Genomic DNA, 22,548 nt, shown 5'->3' on the forward strand with positions numbered 1-22,548 from the left:
TTGACTTAACTCGTAAGCCAACAAGATATTGGTAGTGAGCAAATATATAAAAGGGATAGCGCGAACGCAGTCCCCACTAGCAGAAATTACACGACCGAGTTATCCACATTTGGGATAATCGCTAGGGTCAATTTAGTCTGGGTGCAATGACTAAACCTCGCCTAGGCAGAAACGCCTTTGTGATCGCGGTTGACTGCCTCGTCAGGTAAGTATGATTTGTGACGATTGGTTACGCATCATGAATGAGTGTTCTATGCTAAATGTTGAGAAGAACTTCTCAACATTAAAAACGATATGTGCAAAAGTTGCAATTTTAATTGATTCGTCTGTGGGTAACGTGGAATACGATTCATTGCGTTCACTCTTTTATGTGATACATCGCGAGTTCTTTGCCATCCGATGGCAGAGTGAAGTTGAACAACTTTAAAAAAATTGCAAGGACCAGGGGTTGAAATATTAAACTATAAACAAAGAGCCACAGCCCCGATACGTACCTTGGACAGCAAACAATGATATTTCCAAATCTTGGCGCTCATTCTATTGCTCAATCAATGGCAACACAATCTGAATGTGAAACTGCAAACAAGGAATCAATCTAGAGAGGGTTGGATAAAGGGATAACTTGGATAATGGCAAGGCATGTCATGGACTGATATCAATAAATGGATTGTAAGATTGGTCATGTGAAATATAACACACCCAAACGAGGATCAATACGGCCACAACTAATGAAAGCAACGTGGCCGCTCATTGACTTAACTCGTAAGCCAACAGGATATTGGTAGTGAGCAAATATAAAAAAGGGTTAGCGCGAACGCATCCACGTTTGGGATAATCGCTAGGGTCAATTTAGTCTGGGTGCAATGACTAAACCTCGCCTAGGCAGAACCGCCTTTGTGATCGCGGTTGACTGCCTCGTCAGGTAAGTATGATTTGTGACGATTGGTTACGCATCATGAATGAGTGTTCTATGCTAAATGTTGAGAAGAACTTCTCAACAATAAAAACGATATGTGCAAAAGTTGCAGTTTTAATTGATTCGTCTGTGGGTAACGTGGAATACGATTCATTGCGTTCACTCTTTTATGTGATACATCGCGAGTATTTTGCCATCCGATGGCAGAGTGAAGTTGAACAACTTTACAAAAAATTGCAAGGACCAGGGGTTGAAATATTAAACTATAAACAAAGAGCCACAGCCCCGATACGTACCTTGGACAGCAAACAATGATATTTCCAAATCTTGGCGCTCATTCTATTGCTCAATCAATGGCAACACAATCTGAATGTGAAACTGCAAACAAGGAATCAATCTAGAGACGGTTGGATAAAGGGATAACTTGGATAATGGCAAGGCATGTCATTGACTAATATCAATAAATGGATTGTAAGATTGGTCATGAGAAATATAACACACCCAAACGAGGATCAATACGGCCACAACTAATGAAAGCAACGTGGCCGCTCATTGACTTAACTCGTAAGCCAACAGGATATTGTTAGTGAGCAAATATATAAAAGGGATAGCGCGAACGCAGTCCCCACTAGCAGAAATTACACGACCGAGTTATCCACATTTGGGATAATCGCTAGGGTCAATTTAGTCTGGGTGCAATGACTAAACCTCGCCTAGGCAGAAACGCCTTTGTGATCGCGGTTGACAGCCTCGTCAGGTAAGTATGATTTGTGACGATTGGTTACGCATCATGAATGAGTGTTCTATGCTAAATGTTGAGAAGAACTTCTCAACATTAAAAACGATATGTGCAAAAGTTGCAATTTTAATTGATTCGTCTGTGGGTAACGTGGAATACGATTCATTGCGTTCACTCTTTTATGTGATACATCGCGAGTTCTTTGCCATCCGATGGCAGAGTGAAGTTGAACAACTTTAAAAAAATTGCAAGGACCAGGGGTTGAAATATTAAACTATAAACAAAGAGCCACAGCCCCGATACGTACCTTGGACAGCAAACAATGATATTTCTAAATCTTGGCGCTCATTCTATTGCTCAATCAATGGCAACACAATCTGAATGTGAAACTGCAAACAAGGAATCAATCTAGAGAGGGTTGGATAAAGGGATAACTTGGATAATGGCAAGGCATGTCATGGACTGATATCAATAAATGGATTGTAAGATTGGTCATGTGAAATATAACACACCCAAACGAGGATCAATACGGCCACAACTAATGAAAGCAACGTGGCCGCTCATTGACTTAACTCGTAAGCCAACAGGATATTGGTAGTGAGCAAATATAAAAAAGGGTTAGCGCGAACGCATCCACATTTGGGATAATCGCTAGGGTCAATTTAGTCTGGGTGCAATGACTAAACCTCGCCTAGGCAGAACCGCCTTTGTGATCGCGGTTGACTGCCTCGTCAGGTAAGTATGATTTGTGACGATTGGTTACGCATCATGAATGAGTGTTCTATGCTAAATGTCGAGAAGAACTTCTCAACAATAAAAACGATATGTGCAAAAGTTGCAGTTTTAATTGATTCGTCTGTGGGTAACGTGGAATACGATTCATTGCGTTCACTCTTTTATGTGATACATCGCGAGTATTTTGCCATCCGATGGCAGAGTGAAGTTGAACAACTTTACAAAAAATTGCAAGGACCAGGGGTTGAAATATTAAACTATAAACAAAGAGCCACAGCCCCGATACGTACCTTGGACAGCAAACAATGATATTTCCAAATCTTGGCGCTCATTCTATTGCTCAATCAATGGCAACACAATCTGAATGTGAAACTGCAAACAAGGAATCAATCTAGAGACGGTTGGATAAAGGGATAACTTGGATAATGGCAAGGCATGTCATTGACTATTATCAATAAATGGATTGTAAGATTGGTCATGAGAAATATAACACACCCAAACGAGGATCAATACGGCCACAACTAATGAAAGCAACGTGGCCGCTCATTGACTTAACTCGTAAGCCAACAGGATATTGTTAGTGAGCAAATATATAAAAGGGATAGCGCGAACGCAGTCCCCACTAGCAGAAATTACACGACCGAGTTATCCACCACATTTGGGATAATCGCTAGGGTCAATTTAGTCTGGGTGCAATGACTAAACCTCGCCTAGGCAAAACCGCCTTTGTGATCGCGGTTGACTGCTTCGTCAGGTAAGTATGATTTGTGACGATTGGTTACGCATCATGAATGTATGTTCTATGCTAAATGTTGAGAAGAACTTCTCAACATTAAAAACGATATGTGCAAAAGTTGCAATTTTAATTGATTCGTCTGTGGGTAACGTGGAATACGATTCATTGCGTTCACTCTTTTATGTGATACATCGCGAGTTCTTTGCCATCCGATGGCAGAGTGTAGTTGAACAACTTTACAAAAAATAGCAAGGACCAGGGGTTGAAATATTAAACTATAAACAAAGAGCCGCAGCTACGATACGTACCTTAAACAGGGAATAATGATATTTCCGAATCTTGGCGCTCATTCTATTGCTCAATCAATGGCAACACAATCTGAATGTGAAACTGCAAACAAGGAATCAATCTAGAGACGGTTGGATAAAGGGATAACTTGGATAATGGCAAGGCATGTCATGGACTAATATCAATAAATGGATTGTAAGATTGGTCATGAGAAAGATAACACACTCAAACGAGGATCAATACGGCCACAACTAATGAAAGCAACGTGGCCGCTCATTGACTTAACTCGTAAGCCAACAAGATATTGGTAGTGAGCAAATATATAAAAGGGATAGCGCGAACGCAGTCCCCACTAGCAGAAATTACACGACCGAGTTATCCACATTTGGGATAATCGCTAGGGTCAATTTAGTCTGGGTGCAATGACTAAACCTCGCCTAGGCAGAACGGCCTTCGTGATCGCGGTTGACTGCCTCGTCAGGTAAGTATGATTTGTGACGATTGGTTACGCATCATGAATGAGTGTTCTATGCTAAATGTTGAGAAGAACTTCTCAACATTAAAAACGATATGTGCAAAAGTTGCAATTTTAATTGATTCGTCTGTGGGTAACGTGGAATACGATTTATTGCGTTCACTCTTTTATGTGATACATCGCGAGTTCTTTGCCATCCGATGGCAGAGTGAAGTTGAACAACTTTACAAAAAATTGCAAGGACCAGGGGTTGAAATATTAAACTATAAACAAAGAGCCACAGCTCCGATACGTACCTTGGACAGCAAACAATGATATTTCCAAATCTTGGCGCTCATTCTATTGCTCAATCAATGGCAACACAATCTGAATGTGAAACTGCAAACAAGGAATCAATCTAGAGACGGTTGGATAAAGGGATAACTTGGATAATGGCAAGGCATGTCATGGACTAATATCAATAAATGGATTGTAAGATTGGTCATGAGAAATATAACACACCCAAACGAGGATCAATACGGCCACAACTAATGAAAGCAACGTGGCCGCTCATTGACTTAACTCGTAAGCCGACAGGATATTGGTAGTGAGCAAATATATAAAAGGGATAGCGCGAACGCAGTCCCCACTAGCAGAAATTACACGACCGAGTTATCCACATTTGGGATAATCGCTAGGGTCAATTTAGTCTGGGTGCAATGACTAAACCTCGCCTAGGCAAAACCGCCATTGTGATCGCGGTTGACTGCCTCGTCAGGTAAGTATGATTTGTGACGATTGGTTACGCATCATGAATGTATGTTCTATGCTAAATGTTGAGAAGAACTTCTCAACATTAAAAACGATATGTGCAAAAGTTGCAATTTTAATTGATTCGTCTGTGGGTAACGTGGAATACGATTCATTGCGTTCACTCTTTTATGTGATACATCGCGAGTTCTTTGCCATCCGATGGCAGAGTGTAGTTGAACAACTTTACAAAAAATAGCAAGGACCAGGGGTTGAAATATTAAACTATAAACAAAGAGCCGCAGCTACGATACGTACCTTAAACAGGGAATAATGATATTTCCGAATCTTGGCGCTCATTCTATTGCTCAATCAATGGCAACACAATCTGAATGTGAAACTGCAAACAAGGAATCAATCTAGAGACGGTTGGATAAAGGGATAACTTGGATAATGGCAAGGCATGTCATGGACTAATATCAATAAATGGATTGTAAGATTGGTCATGAGAAAGATAACACACTCAAACGAGGATCAATACGGCCACAACTAATGAAAGCAACGTGGCCGCTCATTGACTTAACTCGTAAGCCAACAAGATATTGGTAGTGAGCAAATATATAAAAGGGATAGCGCGAACGCAGTCCCCACTAGCAGAAATTACACGACCGAGTTATCCACATTTGGGATAATCGCTAGGGTCAATTTAGTCTGGGTGCAATGACTAAACCTCGCCTAGGCAGAACGGCCTTCGTGATCGCGGTTGACTGCCTCGTCAGGTAAGTATGATTTGTGACGATTGGTTACGCATCATGAATGAGTGTTCTATGCTAAATGTTGAGAAGAACTTCTCAACATTAAAAACGATATGTGCAAAAGTTGCAATTTTAATTGATTCGTCTGTGGGTAACGTGGAATACGATTTATTGCGTTCACTCTTTTATGTGATACATCGCGAGTTCTTTGCCATCCGATGGCAGAGTGAAGTTGAACAACTTTACAAAAAATTGCAAGGACCAGGGGTTGAAATATTAAACTATAAACAAAGAGCCACAGCTCCGATACGTACCTTGGACAGCAAACAATGGTATTTCCAAATCTTGGCGCTCATTCTATTGCTCAATCAATGGCAACACAATCTGAATGTGAAACTGCAAACAAGGAATCAATCTAGAGACGGTTGGATAAAGGGATAACTTGGATAATGGCAAGGCATGTCATGGACTAATATCAATAAATGGATTGTAAGATTGGTCATGAGAAATATAACACACCCAAACGAGGATCAATACGGCCACAACTAATGAAAGCAACGTGGCCGCTCATTGACTTAACTCGTAAGCCGACAGGATATTGGTAGTGAGCAAATATATAAAAGGGATAGCGCGAACGCAGTCCCCACTAGCAGAAATTACACGACCGAGTTATCCACATTTGGGATAATCGCTAGGGTCAATTTAGTCTGGGTGCAATGACTAAACCTCGCCTAGGCAAAACCGCCTTTGTGATCGCGGTTGACTGCCTCGTCAGGTAAGTATGATTTGTGACGATTGGTTACGCATCATGAATGTATGTTCTATGCTAAATGTTGAGAAGAACTTCTCAACATTAAAAACGATATGTGCAAAAGTTGCAATTTTAATTGATTCGTCTGTGGGTAACGTGGAATACGATTCATTGCGTTCACTCTTTTATGTGATACGTCGCGAGTTCTTTGCCATCCGATGGCAGAGTGTAGTTGAACAACTTTACAAAAAATAGCAAGGACCAGGGGTTGAAATATTAAACTATAAACAAAGAGCCGCAGCTACGATACGTACCTTAAACAGGGAATAATGATATTTCCGAATCTTGGCGCTCATTCTATTGCTCAATCAATGGCAACACAATCTGAATGTGAAACTGCAAACAAGGAATCAATCTAGAGACGGTTGGATAATGGGAATAACTTGGATAATGGCAAGGCATGTCATGGACTAATATCAATAAATGGATTGTAAGATTGGTCATGAGAAATATAACACACCCAAACGAGGATCAATACGGCCACAACTAATGAAAGCAACGTGGCCGCTCATTGACTTAACTCGTAAGCCAACAGGATATTGGTAGTGAGCAAATATAAAAAAGGGTTAGCGCGAACGCATCCACATTTGGGATAATCGCTAGGGTCAATTTAGTCTGGGTGCAATGACTAAACCTCGCCTAGGCAGAACCGCCTTTGTGATCGCGGTTGACTGCCTCGTCAGGTAAGTATGATTTGTGACGATTGGTTACGCATCATGAATGAGTGTTCTATGCTAAATGTTGAGAAGAACTTCTCAACAATAAAAACGATATGTGCAAAAGTTGCAGTTTTAATTGATTCGTCTGTGGGTAACGTGGAATACGATTCATTGCGTTCACTCTTTTATGTGATACATCGCGAGTATTTTGCCATCCGATGGCAGAGTGAAGTTGAACAACTTTACAAAAAATTGCAAGGACCAGGGGTTGAAATATTAAACTATAAACAAAGAGCCACAGCCCCGATACGTACCTTGGACAGCAAACAATGATATTTCCAAATCTTGGCGCTCATTCTATTGCTCAATCAATGGCAACACAATCTGAATGTGAAACTGCAAACAAGGAATCAATCTAGAGACGGTTGGATAAAGGGATAACTTGGATAATGGCAAGGCATGTCATTGACTAATATCAATAAATGGATTGTAAGATTGGTCATGAGAAATATAACACACCCAAACGAGGATCAATACGGCCACAACTAATGAAAGCAACGTGGCCGCTCATTGACTTAACTCGTAAGCCAACAGGATATTGTTAGTGAGCAAATATATAAAAGGGATAGCGCGAACGCAGTCCCCACTAGCAGAAATTACACGACCGAGTTATCCACATTTGGGATAATCGCTAGGGTCAATTTAGTCTGGGTGCAATGACTAAACCTCGCCTAGGCAAAACCGCCTTTGTGATCGCGGTTGACTGCTTCGTCAGGTAAGTATGATTTGTGACGATTGGTTACGCATCATGAATGTATGTTCTATGCTAAATGTTGAGAAGAACTTCTCAACATTAAAAACGATATGTGCAAAAGTTGCAATTTTAATTGATTCGTCTGTGGGTAACGTGGAATACGATTCATTGCGTTCACTCTTTTATGTGATACATCGCGAGTTCTTTGCCATCCGATGGCAGAGTGTAGTTGAACAACTTTACAAAAAATAGCAAGGACCAGGGGTTGAAATATTAAACTATAAACAAAGAGCCGCAGCTACGATACGTACCTTAAACAGGGAATAATGATATTTCCGAATCTTGGCGCTCATTCTATTGCTCAATCAATGGCAACACAATCTGAATGTGAAACTGCAAACAAGGAATCAATCTAGAGACGGTTGGATAAAGGGATAACTTGGATAATGGCAAGGCATGTCATGGACTAATATCAATAAATGGATTGTAAGATTGGTCATGAGAAAGATAACACACTCAAACGAGGATCAATACGGCCACAACTAATGAAAGCAACGTGGCCGCTCATTGACTTAACTCGTAAGCCAACAAGATATTGGTAGTGAGCAAATATATAAAAGGGATAGCGCGAACGCAGTCCCCACTAGCAGAAATTACACGACCGAGTTATCCACATTTGGGATAATCGCTAGGGTCAATTTAGTCTGGGTGCAATGACTAAACCTCGCCTAGGCAGAACGGCCTTCGTGATCGCGGTTGACTGCCTCGTCAGGTAAGTATGATTTGTGACGATTGGTTACGCATCATGAATGAGTGTTCTATGCTAAATGTTGAGAAGAACTTCTCAACATTAAAAACGATATGTGCAAAAGTTGCAATTTTAATTGATTCGTCTGTGGGTAACGTGGAATACGATTTATTGCGTTCACTCTTTTATGTGATACATCGCGAGTTCTTTGCCATCCGATGGCAGAGTGAAGTTGAACAACTTTACAAAAAATTGCAAGGACCAGGGGTTGAAATATTAAACTATAAACAAAGAGCCACAGCTCCGATACGTACCTTGGACAGCAAACAATGATATTTCCAAATCTTGGCGCTCATTCTATTGCTCAATCAATGGCAACACAATCTGAATGTGAAACTGCAAACAAGGAATCAATCTAGAGACGGTTGGATAAAGGGATAACTTGGATAATGGCAAGGCATGTCATGGACTAATATCAATAAATGGATTGTAAGATTGGTCATGAGAAAGATAACACACTCAAACGAGGATCAATACGGCCACAACTAATGAAAGCAACGTGGCCGCTCATTGACTTAACTCGTAAGCCAACAAGATATTGGTAGTGAGCAAATATATAAAAGGGATAGCGCGAACGCAGTCCCCACTAGCAGAAATTACACGACCGAGTTATCCACATTTGGGATAATCGCTAGGGTCAATTTAGTCTGGGTGCAATGACTAAACCTCGCCTAGGCAAAACCGCCTTTGTGATCGCGGTTGACTGCCTCGTCAGGTAAGTATGATTTGTGACGATTGGTTACGCATCATGAATGTATGTTCTATGCTAAATGTTGAGAAGAACTTCTCAACATTAAAAACGATATGTGCAAAAGTTGCAATTTTAATTGATTCGTCTGTGGGTAACGTGGAATACGATTCATTGCGTTCACTCTTTTATGTGATACATCGCGAGTTCTTTGCCATCCGATGGCAGAGTGTAGTTGAACAACTTTACAAAAAATAGCAAGGACCAGGGGTTGAAATATTAAACTATAAACAAAGAGCCGCAGCTACGATACGTACCTTAAACAGGGAATAATGATATTTCCGAATCTTGGCGCTCATTCTATTGCTCAATCAATGGCAACACAATCTGAATGTGAAACTGCAAACAAGGAATCAATCTAGACACGGTTGGATAAAGGGATAACTTGGATAATGGCAAGGCATGTCATGGACTAATATCAATAAATGGATTGTAAGATTGGTCATGAGAAAGATAACACACCCAAACGAGGATCAATACGGCCACAACTAATGAAAGCAACGTGGCCGCTCATTGACCTAACTCGTAAGCCAACAGGATATTGGTAGTGAGCAAATATATAAAAGGGATAGCGCGAACGCAGTCCCCACTAGCAGAAATTACACGACCGAGTTATCCACATTTGGGATAATCGCCTGGGTCAATTTAGTCCGGGTGCAATGACTAAACCTCGCCTAGGCAGAACCGGCTTCGTGATCGCGGTTGACTGCCTCGTCAGGTAAGTATGCCTCGTCACGATTGTTTGCGTATCATGAATGAATGTTCTATGCTAAGGAAGAAGTTCTCAACAATAAAAACGATATGTGCAAAAGTTGCAATTTTAATTGATTCGTCTGTCAGTAACGTAGAATACGATTCATTGCGTTCAAATCTTTTATGTGATACATCGCGAGTTCTTTGCCATCCGATGGCAGAATGAAGCTGAATAACTTTACAAGAAATAGCAAGGACCAGGGGTTGATATATTAAACTATAAACAAAGAGCCGCAGCTACGATACGTACCTTAAACAGGGAATAATGATATTTCCGAATCTTGGCGCACATTCTATTGCTCAATCAATGGCAACACAATCTGAATGTGAAACTGCAAACAAGGAATCAATCTAGAGACGGTTGGATAAAGGGATAACTTGGATAATGGCAAGGCATGTCATGGACTAATATCAATAAATGGATTGTAAGATTGGTCATGAGAAAGATAACACACCCAAAGGAGGATCAATACGGCCACAACTAATGAAAGCAACGTGGCCGCTCATTGACTTAACTTGTAAGCCAACAAGATATTGGTAGTGAGCAAATATATAAAAGGGATAGCGCGAACGCAGTCCCCACTAGCAGAAATTACACGACCGAGTTATCCACATTTGGAATAATCGCTTGGGTCAATTTAGTCCGGGTGCAATGACTAAACCTCGCCTAGGCTGAACCGGCTTCGTGATCGCGGTTGACTGCCTCGTCAGGTAAGTATGATTTGTGACGATTGTTTGCGTATCATGAATGAATGTTCTATGCTAAGGAAGAAGTTCTCAACAATAAAAACGATATGTGCAAAAGTTGCAATTTTAATTGATTCGTCTGTCAGTAACGTAGAATACGATTCATTGCGTTCAAATCTTTTATGTGATACATCGCGAGTTCTTTGCCATCCGATGGCAGAATGAAGCTGAACAACTTTACAAGAAATAGCAAGGACCAGGGTTTGAAATATTAAACTATGAACAAAGAGCCGCAGCTCCGATATGTACCTTAAACGGAGAATAATGATATTTCCGAATCTTGGCGCTCATTCTATGGCAACACAATCTGAATGTGAAACTGCAAACAAGGAATCAATCTAGAGACGGTTGGATAAAGGGATAACTTGGATAATGGCAAGGCATGTCATGGACTAATATCAATAAATGGATTGTAAGATTGGTCATGAGAAAGATAACACACCCAAACGAGGATCAATACGGCCACAACTAATGAAAGCAACGTGGCCGCTCATTGACCTAACTCGTAAGCCAACTGGATATTGGTAGTGAGCAAATATATAAAAGGGATAGCGCGAACGCAGTCCCCACTAGCAGAAATTACACGACCGAGTTATCCACATTTGGGATAATCGCTTGGGTCAATTTAGTCCGGGTGCAATGACTAAACCTCGCCTAGGCAGAACCGGCTTCGTGATCGCGGTTGACTGCCTCGTCAGGTAAGTATGCCTCGTCACGATTGTTTGCGTATCATGAATGAATGTTCTATGCTAAGGAAGAAGTTCTCAACAATAAAAACGATATGTGCAAAAGTTGCAATTTTAATTGATTCGTCTGTCAGTAACGTAGAATACGATTCATTGCGTTCAAATCTTTTATGTGATACATCGCGAGTTCTTTGCCATCCGATGGCAGAATGAAGCTGAATAACTTTACAAGAAATAGCAAGGACCAGGGGTTGATATATTAAACTATAAACAAAGAGCCGCAGCTACGATACGTACCTTAAACAGGGAATAATGATATTTCCGAATCTTGGCGCACATTCTATTGCTCAATCAATGGCAACACAATCTGAATGTGAAACTGCAAACAAGGAATCAATCTAGAGACGGTTGGATAAAGGGATAACTTGGATAATGGCAAGGCATGTCATGGACTAATATCAATAAATGGATTGTAAGATTGGTCATGAGAAAGATAACACACCCAAAGGAGGATCAATACGGCCACAACTAATGAAAGCAACGTGGCCGCTCATTGACCTAACTTGTAAGCCAACAAGATATTGGTAGTGAGCAAATATATAAAAGGGATAGCGCGAACGCAGTCCCCACTAGCAGAAATTACACGACCGAGTTATCCACATTTGGAATAATCGCTTGGGTCAATTTAGTCCGGGTGCAATGACTAAACCTCGCCTAGGCAGAACCGGCTTCGTGATCGCGGTTGACTGCCTCGTCAGGTAAGTATGATTTGTGACGATTGTTTGCGTATCATGAATGAATGTTCTATGCTAAGGAAGAAGTTCTCAACAATAAAAACGATATGTGCAAAAGTTGCAATTTTAATTGATTCGTCTGTCAGTAACGTAGAATACGATTCATTGCGTTCAAATCTTTTATGTGATACATCGCGAGTTCTTTGCCATCCGATGGCAGAATGAAGCTGAACAACTTTACAAGAAATAGCAAGGACCAGGGTTTGAAATATTAAACTATGAACAAAGAGCCGCAGCTCCGATATGTACCTTAAACGGAGAATAATGATATTTCCGAATCTTGGCGCTCATTCTATGGCAACACAATCTGAATGTGAAACTGCAAATAAGGAATCAATCTAGAGACAGTTGGATAAAGGGATAATTTGGATAATGGCAAGGCATGTCATGAAATAATATCAAAAAATGGATTGTAAGATTGGTCATGAGAAATATAACATACCCAAACGAGGATCAATACGGCAACATTTAATGAAAGCAACGTGGCCGCTCATTGACCTAACTCGTAAGCCAACAGGATATTGGTAATGAGCAAATATATAAAAGGGATAGCGCGAACGCAGTCCCCACTAGCAGAAATTACACGACCGAGTTATCCACATTTGTGATAATCGCTAGGGTCAATTCAGTCTGGGTGCAATGACTAAACCTCGCCTAGGCAGAAGCGCCTTCGTGATCGCGGTTGACTGCCCCGTCAGGTAAGTATGGTTTGTGACGATTGATTGCGCATCATGAATGAATGTTCTATGCTAAATGTTGAGATAGAAGTTCTCAACAATAAAAACGATATTTGCAAAAGTTGCAATTTTAATTGATTCGTTCGTCAGTAACGTAGAATACGATTTCTTGAGTTCAGATATTTTATGTGATACATCGCGAGTTCTTTGCCATCTAATGGCAGAATGAAGCCGAACAACTTTAAAAGAAATAGCAAAGAGCCAGGGTTTGAAATATTAAACTATAAACAAAGAGCCACAGCCCCAATACGTACCTTGGACAGAAAATAATGATACTTCCAAATTTTTGCGCTCATTCTATTGCACAATCAATGGCAACACAATCTGAATGTGGAACTACAAATATGGAATCAATCTAGATACGATTGGATAAAGGGATAGCTTGGATAATGGCAAGGCATGAATATAACATACTCTAACAATAATCCCGACGGCCACAATTAATGGAGCCATACGAAAATAGCGTGGCCGCTCATTGACCTAACTCGTATGCCAACAGGATAATAATAAGGAGCAAATACACAAAAGGGAGAGCGCGAACGCAGTCCCAACTAGCAGAAATTACACGACCGAGTTATCCACATTTGGGATAATCGCTAGGGTCAATTTAGTCCGGGTGCAATGACTAAACCTCGCCTAGGCAGAACCGGCTTCGTGATCGCGGTTGACTGCCTCGTCAGGTAAGTATGATTTGTGACGATTGTTTGCGTATCATGAATGAATGTTCTATGCTAAGGAAGAAGTTCTCAACAATAAAAACGATATGTGCAAAAGTTGCAATTTTAATTGATTCGTCTGTCAGTAACGTAGAATACGATTCATTGCGTTCAAATCTTTTATGTGATACATCGCGAGTTCTTTGCCATCCGATGGCAGAATGAAGCTGAATAACTTTACAAGAAATAGCAAGGACCAGGGGTTGATATATTAAACTATAAACAAAGAGCCGCAGCTACGATACGTACCTTAAACAGGGAATAATGATATTTCCGAATCTTGGCGCACATTCTATTGCTCAATCAATGGCAACACAATCTGAATGTGAAACTGCAAAAAAGGAATCAATCTAGAGACGGTTGGATAAAGGGATAACTTGGATAATGGCAAGGCATGTCATGGACTAATATCAATAAATGGATTGTAAGATTGGTCATGAGAAAGATAACACACCCAAAGGAGGATCAATACGGCCACAACTAATGAAAGCAACGTGGCCGCTCATTGACTTAACTCGTAAGCCAACAAGATATTGGTAGTGAGCAAATATATAAAAGGGATAGCGCGAACGCAGTCCCCACTAGCAGAAATTACACGACCGAGTTATCCACATTTGGGATAATCGCTTGGGTCAATTTAGTCCGGGTGCAATGACTGAACCTCGCCTAGGCAGAACCGGCTTCGTGATCGCGGTTGACTGCCTCGTCAGGTAAGTATGCCTCGTCACGATTGTTTGCGTATCATGAATGAATGTTCTACGCTAAGGAAGAAGTTCTCAACAATAAAAACGATATGTGCAAAAGTTGCAATCATAATTGATTCGTCTGTCAGTAACGTAGAATACGATTCATTGCGTTCAAATCTTTTATGTGATACATCGCGAGTTCTTTGCCATCCAATGGCAGAATGAAGCTGAATAACTTTACAAGAAATAGCAAGGACCAGGGGTTGATATATTAAACTATAAACAAAGAGCCGCAGCTACGATACGTACCTTAAACAGGGAATAATGATATTTCCGAATCTTGGCGCACATTCTATTGCTCAATCAATGGCAACACAATCTGAATGTGAAACTGCAAACAAGGAATCAATCTAGAGACGGTTGGATAAAGGGATAACTTGGATAATGGCAAGGCATGTCATGGACTAATATCAATAAATGGATTGTAAGATTGGTCATGAGAAAGATAACACACCCAAAGGAGGATCAATACGGCCACAACTAATGAAAGCAACGTGGCCGCTCATTGACTTAACTTGTAAGCCAACAAGATATTGGTAGTGAGCAAATATATAAAAGAGATAGCGCAAACGCAGTCCCCACTAGCAGAAATTACACGACCGAGTTATCCACATTTGGGATAATCGCTTGGGTCAATTTAGTCCGGGTGCAATGACTAAACCTCGCCTAGGCAGAACCGGCTTCGTGATCGCGGTTGACTGCCTCGTCAGGTAAGTATGATTTGTGACGATTTTTTGCGTATCATGAATGAATGTTCTATGCTAAGGAAGAAGTTCTCAACAATAAAAACGATATGTGCAAAAGTTGCAATTTTAATTGATTCGTCTGTCAGTAACGTAGAATACGATTCATTGCGTTCAAATCTTTTATGTGATACATCGCGAGTTCTTTGCCATCCGATGGCAGAATGAAGCTGAATAACTTTACAAGAAATAGCAAGGACCAGGGGTTGAAATATTAAACTATAAACAAAGAGCCGCAGCTACGATACGTATCTTAAACGGAGAATAATGATATTTCCGAATCTTGGCGCTCATTCTATGGCAACACAATCTGAATGTGAAACTGCAAATAAGGAATCAATCTAGAGACAGTTGGATAAAGGGATAATTTGGATAATGGCAAGGCATGTCATGAAATAATATCAAAAAATGGATTGTAAGATTGGTCATGAGAAATATAACATACCCAAACGAGGATCAATACGGCAACATTTAATGAAAGCAACGTGGCCGCTCATTGACCTAACTCGTAAGCCAACAGGATATTGGTAATGAGCAAATATATAAAAGGGATAGCGCGAACGCAGTCCCCACTAGCAGAAATTACACGACCGAGTTATCCACATTTGTGATAATCGCTAGGGTCAATTCAGTCTGGGTGCAATGACTAAACCTCGCCTAGGCAGAAGCGCCTTCGTGATCGCGGTTGACTGCCTCGTCAGGTAAGTATGGTTTGTGACGATTGATTGCGCATCATGAATGAATGTTCTATGCTAAATGTTGAGATAGAAGTTCTCAACAATAAAAACGATATTTGCAAAAGTTGCAATTTTAATTGATTCGTTTGTCAGTAACGTAGAATACGATTTCTTGAGTTCAGATATTTTATGTGATACATCGCGAGTTCTTTGCCATCTAATGGCAGAATGAAGCCGAACAACTTTAAAAGAAATAGCAAAGAGCCAGGGTTTGAAATATTAAACTATAAACAAAGAGCCACAGCCCCAATACGTACCTTGGACAGCAAATAATGATACTTCCAAATTTTTGCGCTCATTCTATTGCACAATCAATGGCAACACAATCTGAATGTGGAACTACAAATATGGAATCAATCTAGATACGATTGGATAAAGGGACAGCTTGGATAATGGCAAGGCATGAATATTACATACTCTAACAATAATCCCGACGGCCACAACTAATGGAGCCATACGAAAATAGCGTGGCCGCTCATTGACCTAACTCGTATGCCAACAGGATATTAATAAGGAGCAAATACACAAAAGAGAGAGCGCGAACGCAGTCCCAACTAGCAGAAATTACACGACCGAGCTATCCACATTTGGGATAATCGCTAGGGTCAATTTAGTCCGGGTGCAATGACTAAACCTCGCCTAGGCAGAACCGGCTTCGTGATCGCGGTTGACTGCCTCGTCAGGTAAGTATGATTTGTGACGATTGTTTGCGTATCATGAATGAATGTTCTATGCTAAGGAAGAAGTTCTCAACAATAAAAAAGATATGTGCAAAAGTTGCAATTTTAATTGATCCGTCTGTCAGTAACGTAGAATACGATTCATTGCGTTCAAATCTTTTATGTGATACATCGCGAGTTCTTTGCCATCCGATGGCAGAATGAAGCTGAATAACTTTACAAGAAATAGCAAGGACCAGGGGTTGATATATTAAGCTATAAACAAAGAGCCGCAGCTACGATACGTACCTTAAACAGGGAATAATGATATTTCCGAATCTTGGCGCACATTCTATTGCTCAATCAATGGCAACACAATCTGAATGTGAAACTGCAAACAAGGAATCAATCTAGAGACGGTTGGATAAAGGGATAACTTGGATAATGGCAAGGCATGTCATGGACTAATATCAATAAATGGATTGTAAGATTGGTCATGAGAAAGATAACACACCCAAAGGAGGATCAATACGGCCACAACTAATGAAAGCAACGTGGCCGCTCATTGACTTAACTCGTAAGCCAACAAGATATTGGTAGTGAGCAAATATATAAAAGGGATAGCGCGAACGCAGTCCCCACTAGCAGAAATTACACGACAGAGTTATCCACATTTGGGATAATCGCTTGGGTCAATTTAGTCCGGGTGCAATGACTGAACCTCGCCTAGGCAGAACCGGCTTCGTGATCGCGGTTGACTGCCTCGTCAGGTAAGTATGCCTCGTCACGATTGTTTGCGTATCATGAATGAATGTTCTATGCTAAGGAAGAAGTTCTCAACAATAAAAACGATATGTGCAAAAGTTGCAATTTTAATTGATTCGTCTGTCAGTAACGTAGAATACGATTCATTGCGTTCAAATCTTTTATGTGATACATCGCGAGTTCTTTGCCATCCGATGGCAGAATGAAGCTGAATAACTTTACAAGAAATAGCAAGGACCAGGGGTTGATATATTAAACTATAAACAAAGAGCCGCAGCTACGATACGTACCTTAAACAGGGAATAATGATATTTCCGAATCTTGGCGCACATTCTATTGCTCAATCAGAGGCAACACAATCTGAATGTGAAACTGCAAACAAGGAATCAATCTAGAGACGGTTGGATAAAGGGATAACTTGGATAATGGCAAGGCATGTCATGGACTAATATCAATAAATGGATTGTAAGATTGGTCATGAGAAAGATAACACACCCAAAGGAGGATCAATACGGCCACAACTAATGAAAGCAACGTGGCCGCTCATTGACTTAACTTGTAAGCCAACAAGATATTGGTAGTGAGCAAATATATAAAAGGAATAGCGCGAACGCAGTCCCCACTAGCAGAAATTACACGACCGAGTTATCCACATTTGGGATAATCGCTTGGGTCAATTTAGTCCGGGTGCTATGACTAAACCTCGCCTAGGCAGAACCGGCTTCGTGATCGCGGTTGACTGCCTCGTCAGGTAAGTATGATTTGTGACGATTTTTTGCGTATCATGAATGAATGTTCTATGCTAAGGAAGAAGTTCTCAACAATAAAAACGATATGTGCAAAAGTTGCAATTTTAATTGATTCGTCTGTCAGTAACGTAGAATACGATTCATTGCGTTCAAATCTTTTATGTGATACATCGCGGGTTCTTTGCCATCCGATGGCAGAATGAAGCTGAACAACTTTACAAGAAATAGCAAGGACCAGGGGTTGAAATATTAAACTATGAACAAAGAGCCGCAGCTCCGATATGTACCTTAAACGGAGAATAATGATATTTCCGAATCTTGGCGCTCATTCTATGGCAACACAATCTGAATGTGAAACTGCAAATAAGGAATCAATCTAGAGACAGTTTGATAAAGGGATAATTTGGATAATGGCAAGGCATGTCATGGAATAATATCAAAAAATGGATTGTAAGATTGGTCATGAGAAATATAACATACCCAAACGAGGATCAATACGGCAACATTTAATGAAAGCAACGTGGCCGCTCATTGACCTAACTCGTAAGCCAACAGGATATTGGTAATGAGCAAATATATAAAAGGTATAGCGCGAACGCAGTCCCCACTAGCAGAAATTACACGACCGAGTTATCCACATTTGTTATAATCGCTAGGGTCAATTCAGTCTGGGTGCAATGACTAAACCTCGCCTAGGCAGAAGCGCCTTCGTGATCGCGGTTGACTGCCCCGTCAGGTAAGTATGGTTTGTGACGATTGATTGCGCATCATGAATGAATGTTCTATGCTAAATGTTGAGATAGAAGTTCTCAACAATAAAAACGATATTTGCAAAAGTTGCAATTTTAATTGATTCGTTTGTCAGTAACGTAGAATACGATTTCTTGAGTTCAGATATTTTATGTGATACATCGCGAGTTCTTTGCCATCTAATGGCAGAATGAAGCCGAACAACTTTAAAAGAAATAGCAAAGAGCCAGGGTTTGAAATATTAAACTATAAACAAAGAGCCACAGCCCCAATACGTACCTTGGACAGCAAATAATGATACTTCCAAATTTTTGCGCTCATTCTATTGCACAATCAATGGCAACACAATCTGAATGTGGAACTACAAATATGGAATCAATCTAGATACGGTTGGATAAAGGGACAGCTTGGATAATGGCAAGGCATGAATATAACATACTCTAACAATAATCCCGACGGCCACAACTAATGGAGCCATACGAAAATAGCGTGGCCGCTCATTGACCTAACTCGTATGCCAACAGGATATTAATACGGAGCAAATACACAAAAGGGAGAGCGCGAACGCAGTCCCCACTAGCAGAAATTACACGACCGAGTTATCCACATTTGGGATAATCGCTAGGGTCAATTTAGTCTGGGTGCAATGACTAAACCTCGCCTAGGCAGAACCGGCTTCGTGATCGCGGTTGACTGCCTCGTCAGGTAAGTATGATTTGTGACGATTGTTTGCGCATCATGAATGAATGTTCTATGCTAAGGAAGAAGTTCTCAACAATAAAAACGATATGTGCAAAAGTTGTAATTTTAATTGATTCGTCTGTCAGTAACGTAGAATACGATTCATTGCGTTCGAATCTTTTATGTGATACATCGCGAGTTCTTTGCCATCCGATGGCAGAATGAAGCTGAACAACTTTACAAGAAATAGCAAGGACCAGGGGTTGAAATATTAAACTATAAACAAAGAGCCGCAGCTCCGATATGTACCTTAAACGGAGAATAATGATATTTCCGAATCTTGGCGCTCATTCTATTGCTCAATCAATGGCAACACAATCTGAATGTGAAACTGCAAATAAGGAATCAATCTAGAGACGGTTGGATAAAGGGATAATTTGGATAATGGCAAGGCATGTCATGGACTAATATCAATAAATGAATTGTAAGATTGGTCATGAGAAATATAACACACCCAAACGAGGATCAATACGGCCACAACTAATGAAAGCAACGTGGCCGCTCATTGACCTAACTCCTAAGCCAACAGGATATTTGTAGAGAGCAAATATACAAAAGGGATAGCGCGAACGCAGCCTCCACTAGCAGAAATTACTCGACCGAGTTATCCACATTTGGGATAATCACTAGGGTCAATTTAGACTGGGTGCAATAACCAGACCTCGCCTAGGCAGAACAGTCTAGTCAGTTAATTAAGTATTGATTTTGACAATTGATTGCGTATCATGAAAGAATGTCATATGCTAAATGTTAGGATTGAAGTTCTCAACAATAAAAATGGTGAGTGCCAAAATTGTAACTTCAATTGATTGATTTATCATTACCTTCAGGTGCGGAATATTCGCGGGGATTCGTTATTTCCAGCGGAAATTTATATTCATAAAAAACTATAGTCGTAATATAGGCAAGCAAAATGATGAAAAACTTTGTTAGCAGCCCGGATCCGGCCCGCGGGTAGTAATTAACCCGCCTCTGGTTTATTCAATACGCCACAAAGAACACTCACGGTTAAAGAATAATTTTTTTGTCTTTTAAGTTTGCAAACGCTATAGCATATGTCGTAAAAGATCTATGATTACAAGTCTCTCAAGCAGGAAAAGAACCATTTCGATTTTTGTATATGTTTAATGCATGCCATTTTATATACAGTATGTATATATACCACAATGTGTTGCTGAACAACAGAACATACTAAACGAGCAAGGTAATCGGGTGCACCAAAAAATTCTTTTCAGTTTGTTCCATATATACCTCAGGAAGTGACGTCGAACAAAACACCACACGCACATATAAACTGCTTTCAACTGCACAAATATAATAAGTAAATGAATTTTGGATGCTGCATCATGCTGAATTTTAGTCCCGTTAGTTTGCGAACGCTATAGCATATGTCGTAGAAGATCTATGAGTACGAGTCTCTCAAGCAAAAAAAACAATCTCGTTTTTTATTAATTTTTAAAGATGTTCAATGAATGCCATTTTATATACAATATGTAGATATATACCACAATGTATTGCCGTACAACAGAACATACTAAACGCACAGGGTAATAGGGTGCAACGAAAATATTCTATTAATTAGCTTGTTTTATATTTACCGCAGGAAGTGACGTCAAACAAAACACCACACGCAAATATAAACTGCTTTCAACTGCACAGATCTAATAAGTAAATGAAGTTTGAATGCTGCGGCATGCGGATGTTTTTATTTTTCATTTTTTAGATACAGCACAGATAAAATTGCTGTCTAATCACTTGCTACGGCCAGTCGCATATAGCGAACTCGTTGATCCTACAAGCGCCTGCCGACCTGTTTTCAGTGAGTGGTTTGAAATCTGAGTGAACTTGATGTCGTACAACAATGGTTGATAGATGTTGCATATCTGCTTTGCGTATGTTTTTTAAACTATATTATGTCCATAAAGTCCCTTTACAATTTCAATTTTGTTATGAAGTCAGTTCTTAGTATATTTTAACTATATTTGTTATTTTTAATTCAGTAATTGCGTCTTTTTACTTAATTTAATACATCTATGAGGGCTAAAACAATATATGGAATCGATAAATTATCTTAGCAATTTTAAAAAATTTAAGACTTTATGGACACCGTATATAATTGTTGAAGATTCGTCCATGCTGATGTTGGCATCTAATTAAGCTGTTATCTGTCTGAAAGTGTGTACCCTTGATCAATGTTTTAACTCTTAACAGCTGGATGGGAACTTTTTATTTATCTGTATTCGATAATGCAGGGGTGTGTAACCTTCAGTGCAGGATGGTCAGATACAAGTAACTGGGTGAAGCCACTGGCTTTCTAGTTATTACAGGCACAAAAGTTTGGTTATTGATTTTATGACATGCGTTGTTCGTTTCGCACAAGCTAGCTGTTATGGCATGCAACAAAATATACTATTTAGTTTGTTTCATATATACCTCAGGAAGTGACGTCAAACAAAACACCACACGCAAATATAAACTGCTTTCAACTGCACAGATCTAATAAGTAAATGAAGTTTGGATGCTGCGGCATGCGGATGTTTTTATTTTTCATTTTTTAGATACAGCACAGATAAAATTGCTGTCTAATCACTTGCTACGGCCAGTCGCATATAGCGAACTCGTTGATCCTACAAGCGCCTGCCGACCTGTTTTCAGTGAGTGGTTTGAAATCTGAGTGAACTTGATGTCGTACAACAATGGTTGATAGATGTTGCATATCTGCTTTGCGTATGTTTTTTAAACTATATTATGTCCATAAAGTCCCTTTACAATTTCAATTTTGTTATGAAGTCAGTTCTTAGTATATCTTAACTATATTTGTTATTTTTAATTCAGTAATTGCGTCTTTTTACTTAATTTAATACATCTATGAGGGCTTAAACAATATATGGAATCGATAAATTATCTTAGCAATTTTAAAAAATTTAAGACTTTATGGACACCGTATATAATTGTTGAAGATTCGTCCATGCTGATGTTGGCATCTAATTAAGCTGTTATCTGTCTGAAAGTGTGTACCCTTGATCAATGTTTTAACTCTTAACAGCTGGATGGGAACTTTTTATTTATCTG

General features: G+C 39.9%; 1 protein-coding gene, 24 non-coding genes and 4 pseudogenes across 25 annotated transcripts in view; 1 reads left to right on the forward strand and 28 right to left on the reverse strand.

Moving 5' to 3' along the window:
* Positions 1-22,548, forward strand: part of LOC144422696 (uncharacterized) — a 486,406-nt gene that overhangs the window by 211,571 nt on the left and 252,287 nt on the right. The gene's annotated exons all lie outside the window — the stretch shown is intronic.
* On the reverse strand, positions 51-213 carry LOC144424204 (U1 spliceosomal RNA). Its single transcript, XR_013476568.1, has one exon. It is a non-coding gene; the product is annotated as a U1 spliceosomal RNA (small nuclear RNA).
* On the reverse strand, positions 785-930 carry LOC144423569 (U1 spliceosomal RNA; annotated as a pseudogene).
* On the reverse strand, positions 1,519-1,681 carry LOC144423172 (U1 spliceosomal RNA). The gene has a single exon (XR_013475666.1). It is a non-coding gene; the product is annotated as a U1 spliceosomal RNA (small nuclear RNA).
* LOC144423566 (U1 spliceosomal RNA) lies at positions 2,253-2,398 on the reverse strand (annotated as a pseudogene).
* Positions 2,987-3,152, reverse strand: LOC144423308 (U1 spliceosomal RNA). Its single transcript, XR_013475802.1, has one exon. It is a non-coding gene; the product is annotated as a U1 spliceosomal RNA (small nuclear RNA).
* On the reverse strand, positions 3,741-3,903 carry LOC144423106 (U1 spliceosomal RNA). Its single transcript, XR_013475601.1, has one exon. It is a non-coding gene; the product is annotated as a U1 spliceosomal RNA (small nuclear RNA).
* On the reverse strand, positions 4,492-4,654 carry LOC144423077 (U1 spliceosomal RNA). The gene has a single exon (XR_013475574.1). It is a non-coding gene; the product is annotated as a U1 spliceosomal RNA (small nuclear RNA).
* On the reverse strand, positions 5,243-5,405 carry LOC144423107 (U1 spliceosomal RNA). Its single transcript, XR_013475602.1, has one exon. It is a non-coding gene; the product is annotated as a U1 spliceosomal RNA (small nuclear RNA).
* LOC144424067 (U1 spliceosomal RNA) lies at positions 5,994-6,156 on the reverse strand. Its single transcript, XR_013476431.1, has one exon. It is a non-coding gene; the product is annotated as a U1 spliceosomal RNA (small nuclear RNA).
* LOC144423568 (U1 spliceosomal RNA) lies at positions 6,730-6,875 on the reverse strand (annotated as a pseudogene).
* On the reverse strand, positions 7,464-7,626 carry LOC144424221 (U1 spliceosomal RNA). The gene has a single exon (XR_013476585.1). It is a non-coding gene; the product is annotated as a U1 spliceosomal RNA (small nuclear RNA).
* Positions 8,215-8,377, reverse strand: LOC144423108 (U1 spliceosomal RNA). Its single transcript, XR_013475603.1, has one exon. It is a non-coding gene; the product is annotated as a U1 spliceosomal RNA (small nuclear RNA).
* On the reverse strand, positions 8,966-9,128 carry LOC144424069 (U1 spliceosomal RNA). The gene has a single exon (XR_013476433.1). It is a non-coding gene; the product is annotated as a U1 spliceosomal RNA (small nuclear RNA).
* On the reverse strand, positions 9,717-9,879 carry LOC144423372 (U1 spliceosomal RNA). Its single transcript, XR_013475866.1, has one exon. It is a non-coding gene; the product is annotated as a U1 spliceosomal RNA (small nuclear RNA).
* Positions 10,463-10,625, reverse strand: LOC144423495 (U1 spliceosomal RNA). Its single transcript, XR_013475989.1, has one exon. It is a non-coding gene; the product is annotated as a U1 spliceosomal RNA (small nuclear RNA).
* On the reverse strand, positions 11,197-11,359 carry LOC144423341 (U1 spliceosomal RNA). Its single transcript, XR_013475835.1, has one exon. It is a non-coding gene; the product is annotated as a U1 spliceosomal RNA (small nuclear RNA).
* On the reverse strand, positions 11,943-12,105 carry LOC144423435 (U1 spliceosomal RNA). The gene has a single exon (XR_013475929.1). It is a non-coding gene; the product is annotated as a U1 spliceosomal RNA (small nuclear RNA).
* Positions 12,677-12,839, reverse strand: LOC144423388 (U1 spliceosomal RNA). The gene has a single exon (XR_013475882.1). It is a non-coding gene; the product is annotated as a U1 spliceosomal RNA (small nuclear RNA).
* LOC144423209 (U1 spliceosomal RNA) lies at positions 13,396-13,558 on the reverse strand. The gene has a single exon (XR_013475703.1). It is a non-coding gene; the product is annotated as a U1 spliceosomal RNA (small nuclear RNA).
* Positions 14,142-14,304, reverse strand: LOC144423443 (U1 spliceosomal RNA). Its single transcript, XR_013475937.1, has one exon. It is a non-coding gene; the product is annotated as a U1 spliceosomal RNA (small nuclear RNA).
* Positions 14,888-15,050, reverse strand: LOC144423453 (U1 spliceosomal RNA). Its single transcript, XR_013475947.1, has one exon. It is a non-coding gene; the product is annotated as a U1 spliceosomal RNA (small nuclear RNA).
* LOC144423352 (U1 spliceosomal RNA) lies at positions 15,622-15,784 on the reverse strand. The gene has a single exon (XR_013475846.1). It is a non-coding gene; the product is annotated as a U1 spliceosomal RNA (small nuclear RNA).
* Positions 16,341-16,503, reverse strand: LOC144423395 (U1 spliceosomal RNA). The gene has a single exon (XR_013475889.1). It is a non-coding gene; the product is annotated as a U1 spliceosomal RNA (small nuclear RNA).
* LOC144423511 (U1 spliceosomal RNA) lies at positions 17,087-17,249 on the reverse strand. The gene has a single exon (XR_013476005.1). It is a non-coding gene; the product is annotated as a U1 spliceosomal RNA (small nuclear RNA).
* LOC144423488 (U1 spliceosomal RNA) lies at positions 17,832-17,995 on the reverse strand. Its single transcript, XR_013475982.1, has one exon. It is a non-coding gene; the product is annotated as a U1 spliceosomal RNA (small nuclear RNA).
* LOC144423532 (U1 spliceosomal RNA) lies at positions 18,566-18,729 on the reverse strand. The gene has a single exon (XR_013476026.1). It is a non-coding gene; the product is annotated as a U1 spliceosomal RNA (small nuclear RNA).
* Positions 19,286-19,448, reverse strand: LOC144423117 (U1 spliceosomal RNA). The gene has a single exon (XR_013475611.1). It is a non-coding gene; the product is annotated as a U1 spliceosomal RNA (small nuclear RNA).
* LOC144423578 (U1 spliceosomal RNA) lies at positions 20,031-20,172 on the reverse strand (annotated as a pseudogene).

The sequence above is a fragment of the Styela clava genome, chromosome 5 (genome assembly GCF_964204865.1).
Source record: "Styela clava chromosome 5, kaStyClav1.hap1.2, whole genome shotgun sequence".
Taxonomy (NCBI): Eukaryota; Metazoa; Chordata; class Ascidiacea; order Stolidobranchia; family Styelidae; genus Styela; species Styela clava.